The sequence below is a fragment of the Octodon degus genome, unplaced genomic scaffold (genome assembly GCF_000260255.1).
Source record: "Octodon degus isolate 3935 unplaced genomic scaffold, OctDeg1.0 scaffold00021, whole genome shotgun sequence".
NCBI classification, from domain to species: domain Eukaryota; kingdom Metazoa; phylum Chordata; class Mammalia; order Rodentia; family Octodontidae; genus Octodon; species Octodon degus.
In genome coordinates this window covers 3,658,007-3,663,469 of record NW_004524597.1, presented here as the reverse complement: position 1 = coordinate 3,663,469, position 5,463 = coordinate 3,658,007, and positions in this window count along the sequence as shown.

Genomic DNA, 5,463 nt, shown 5'->3' with positions numbered 1-5,463 from the left:
CTATAGTTTACTCAACATCTCTGAGTCTTACTTTCCTCCTTTGGAAAAAACATGAAGATAATAAAATATATTTAATATGGAAGCTATGATGATTAAATGAAATTTAAGAAGACTTTACATTCAATGTACTTTAGGAGAACTCTTCAAACTTTGTAAGTAATTGCTTATTATGATTTTGTTTCTCATATGCGTCTGTTGACTTACAGTTTTCCAGGAAAACTTTGGAAAGATGTGTTGAGTAGGGAAGAAATGAATATTCCTGAAACTTTTAGTTAAACACCATAAAATGCTACCACAATGTGATCTCCTGAGAAATCAGAGTACATACAGTAAGGTATAACCATCAAAAAAATAGAAAGGTAGATTCACCTCACTGATTCTGGAAATGTCCTTTCTGGTAACTTGCGTGAAAGATATCAGCTTACTACGTGGTGGTGGTCTTCCCAGTGCTAGCAGTGGCTTTGATGTGTTGTCTCATGGTAACCTTATGGCTTTAATTCATCCTGAGGTTTTTCCCAGATGAAACCCCTAAGTAGTTTTCCTCAGCACATTCCTTCCCTTCCATCCTCTACTTGAAATGTCTTCTTTGGGGATTCAGAGTGGAATGTTACCTATATTCTTATTCATTTTTATTTCAGATTTGGCCCTCTGCTTCCAAATATAATTAGTAGTGAATGAAGATCTCATGTAGTCCAGTTTTACATAATTTATTACTGTTTTTTAGCCATGAAACTTTTTGTTGAACTCACATCTTATGTAAAATCCAAAAGGTTATGCAGATTCCCAAGGAAAATTCTAGAAGAAATAGGAGCACGGTCTTGCCTCTAGGAGTCCCCTAAAGCCACTGGAGGCACTTGATTAAGAATTTCTCCAATCTGAGAAGCAAAGTTGTAATGATAGTTTCTAAACCTAATTCTGTTATGTTACCAAAGGGGAAATTGAGGCCATGTGGACATATAAGAAAAATCCTAAGTGATACATTCAATGAATGGCAGAGCTGGGTCTATTTGGTCTCTGTTAGGAAAATAGAACACTGGAATGTTATCTTTCTTGGGACAAAGTCTTAAATGTCAGGATCTATCAGCTTTGAAGATTTATCTGTGAACATGGGGTCAAAGCTGGACTCTGAAAGGTTAAGCCTTTAATCAAATCATGGAATTGATCCCCTGCAGGTCAAGTGGATTCCTATAAACTATGCTCATGCATCATTAACCACCTATCCAACTTTGTATATGTGCAACACTGGTCATTTAAATGGGATTTGGTTTTAAAAAAAAAATGCTGCAGAGCAGAATGGGTTGTGGTGGGACATTAGTACCACAGTGATGTTTTCTCAGATTTTATTTCTTACTCATAAAATTTTTCTCACTCCAGAGGGTCTACCCTTGACCACATGTCTACCTCTTCTCAATGTGTTTGCCAGCCTATAATCAAGATGGTTAATAGAGTATGGAAGGAGGAGCTAACATTTAGCAAAATATTATCAGATTTCAGTTCCTTTCCTTATAAGCTTTACATTACTTAATTTATACAACACTTACAACTAACATCCTACATTTGAGGCTAAAATAAATACCCAGGATCCTATATTGATATCTTTGTCACATATATAGAGAGATATAAAAACATATGAATATATGTAGAAATAGATAGAAAGTAGCTGTTCTAAATCATATAGCTTCTAAGCAACAGAGACAGACCTTCAAGTCAGAAATTCCAGTTACTAGAATGTGAGATTAGTTACCATGATATCTTGCTAACAATTATGCCAAGCATTTTCATCCACAATATTTCATCTCAAACACACACACACACACACACACACACACACACACACACTAAAAGGTTTCAATTTCTTTCTAAAAAACACAAGAAAATAATGAACCTTAGGTTAAAGAAAATATCTTAATATGTAATGTAAGAATCTGTGTCTTATACTAAATGATTTTCTGTTTAATGTTTGTTTATAGGGAGGGGCAATGATATCTAGAAAATGTGGACTGCATGCAGAAAAACTACTCCACAGTGAAAGTTATCACGCCATTTTGCAGGAAAAAAATGTCAAGGTTCAGAGAGGGGAGTTCATAGGTCTCTGCTTATCAGAACACAGCAAATGGGGCTCGGAGAGATAGCTCAGTAGAATAAGTGCTTGCCTGGCAAGTGCAGGGTCCTGAGATCAATCCCTGGTACCTAAAAAAAAAAAAAAAAAAGAATACAGCAAATGGATTGTATGTGAACACTGAGATCTGTGAACTTCAGAGCCAGCGATGTTTTCTAAGACTATTTCTTAGATCTGGCAGAAAGGTTTTGGTCTTGGAATTCTCTTTCAGAAAGCATGAATAACTACCTATCCAATTTCATATATGGGCAACACTGGTCATTTAAATGGAATTTGATTTTTTTAAAAACTGCAATGGAATTTGATTTTTTTTAAAACTGCCACAGAGCAGAATGGGTTGGGGTGGGACATGTTTGCTACAACTCAAAACCAAAGAATTCTAGGTGTCAACTGTTCACAAATAATAGGGGTAAAGAAGCAAGCATCCACAGCTGATGCTTCCCTTTTACAACATGAAAAACCAGGAAGAAGGGAGTAAGCATGAGAGACTATAGTTAGCAAGAAGCCTGGAGCTGAGCAAGCATTACCCATCTTCAGGGTCTTTGTTTTTCTCATGCAAAAAAAAAAAAAAAGTATTCTCGGCCCACACTCTAGCCCAGCTGTCTACAATGATAAATGATGGGTCTTTCTTTAAATTTCCTTTCTGCTCAGCATAAGGACTGGCCAGACTGGATATGCACTCGACACGGATAAATGGCTTTGGCAAGCCCACCAGATTGTCCACGTGGCAACAGATGGTCCAGCTCAAAGCTTTTGTTGTGCTAATGTTGGAACTTGCTGCTACCTGAAGCAGTTATCGTTTCATAAACAATGATGCTGCCACTGCTCTGTGGATAGATTGTCCTCTATACTTTGCAGAGCTCACCATGGGTGTTGACAGCTTCATGACAGTAAGAAGAGAACCTCCAGGCACTCGGGTGAAATGGCCTCGGAAGAGACACTTCTTGGGAAGGAGAAGATACACGTGGATGCTGTACTTGGCTTCGTTTCATGTGCCATATGCGTGTCCAAACGCTATCTTGAACAATGATCAGTGAGAAGAAAGAAGTTTCCACTGTGTTTAAGGGTCACAATGGGACCTGAGGAAAAAATTGTTCCCCTGAAATCTTCACGTTGTCATAGATTCATCGTGGAAACTATACTAACGAATAAATAAGGAAGGAATTAGGCTTGTCAAGGAACTACTATGTCCCAAGTGCTATATAATGGTATTATTTAATTATTGTGATCATAGTAGTAATAATATAGAAGTAACAGTAGAAATATTTTTAATGAGAAGACCCTTAAATGCCAGACATTGTGCTAAGATCTTTGCATAACTTACGTGTTTATGATTCTTATAAGAAACGTATGAAGGAAGTGAGGAGTGGTTTGGTAGGAAGCTAGTTTTCTGAACAGTAAGTGGTGGGTGGGGCTCTGATTTCTTTTTTTTTTTTTTTGGTGGAACTGGGGTTTGAACTCAGGCCCTTGCGCTTGCCAGGGAAGCGCTTAGTCTGCTGAGCCATCTTCCCAGCCCTGCTGATTTCTATGGTGTAGCTGCTCACACCAGAGCCAGCTTTAAGCTGCCAACAACTTAAAAAACCTGCTTGCAAGACTCCCAATTATTTAACATCAGACCTATCCAGGCCAGTTCTAGCACATCACTGAACTCAGAAACTGGGAGACTGTTTCTCTGAGCAAGATCATCCAGTTATTATGAGGCCAGAGTGGGACATCTGCCTGAGGACATAATCCCTTCTACCTTTTACATGTCCCATCACAACCTCTCAAATTCCATAGACCCACTAGCTATTTTAATCCACAAAACAACTCTATCAAGCACATATGACAAGAAACACACAGAATGAGCTACCTGCTAGAGGATGGGACCAGAGTTCTGATTTGGCCTGGCTGAGATCAAAATGAAGGCCTCATTCCACTATATTTTGCCTCCACTCCAGCCAGTAAACAAAGAGAAAGACTGGTTTTCCCTATCTTCATTTCTTTTTGTTTACAAATGACACTAACAAAAGTAACAAATGCCCATAATTAACCTATCTCTCTTCTTGGAATTTTAAGCACTGGGCTTCGTGGGGCACCTCAAATCACACCAGAGTAGTAGGGGTAGAGGATCCCACCTCAGCCTCAAAGTTGTTCACAATCTTCAAAGTGCTTCAGGTGAAGGGTGTTGGATAGCAAAGAACATTTCCAACAAGACATTGCAGTAAAATGTCATCTCCTTGAAAACTACAGAAACCCACCAGTGTATACAAACCTCATAGCTGCCAGAAGCTGAGATCCTACAATGTGCCCATAACCCAGTCCCAACTCATCACAGCCTCTGTGACCAGGGAACAGAACCTGGCAGAGCAAAGAATAGAAAAGTTCAGGTGGGTGAGCCCAGCAGGTATTAAAACTGTTTTCAGTGGTTCCCTGTCTCCCTCATCAAATCATAAGCTCTACAATTTAATTAACACATGATAAATACTGAATGAAAGAATGAATGAATTGCAGAAAATGTCATTAAGAGGAGTCAAGAAACAGGTCAGAAATTAAGTGACCATATTTGTTGGCTCTACAAGAAGCAGAGGTATAGAAAAAACTCATCCTCATTTTACAAGCCCTTTTGGGGGAGGAGGAGGAAGACAGCATAATCCATTTCATCTATCCCATTTGTTAAATTATTTTCTGTTGCATTTATAATGAAACTTTTTGCTTATGCTAATACAATTATGTTTATACTGAAACAAAACAAATTTCCTTCTGCCATTAAAAACCAAATAATTATTTCATATCTGTTTCACTCTCTGTAATCCCCTCATAATTTAAGCATCTTAGATAAAGAACATTTAGGTGCTTTAAGAAATGCACCAAAACTCTTGCAAATGTAGTATCAATTCCGTAAGGGATATTCCAGCCTTAAAACCCTCTGATTACATGAGATTCTTTTCCATCATAGGAGAGTTAAAGATTTCCCTAAACATAAGGTTAACAGTTTGGGTTGGTTTTGCTAGCTTTGTTCTGTCTCCCTGCCCCCAATCACTACCGAGATGTGTTTTTCTATCCACATGTTTCTGTCTATAACTGCAGCACTATCTTCCCCAGTTCCCCGTGTGCAAAGCCACTGTTACAGACAAACAACGAGGCTGAAGCAGAGCAAGTAGGGGTTAGAAACAAGAGCCCACCCTGGAGGACAGTTCTACATGATCCCAGCCACATGATGCAGTGCTATCAGCAACCAGCAGGCTGCATGGCTGGCCGGTGAGTTATTGCCCAGTCACCAGTCCTCCTTTCTGTAGCATCCGGCATGTGTAGGTGATAAATCTTAGGGACCCAAGGGAACACAATAAGCTTCTATCCTCTGC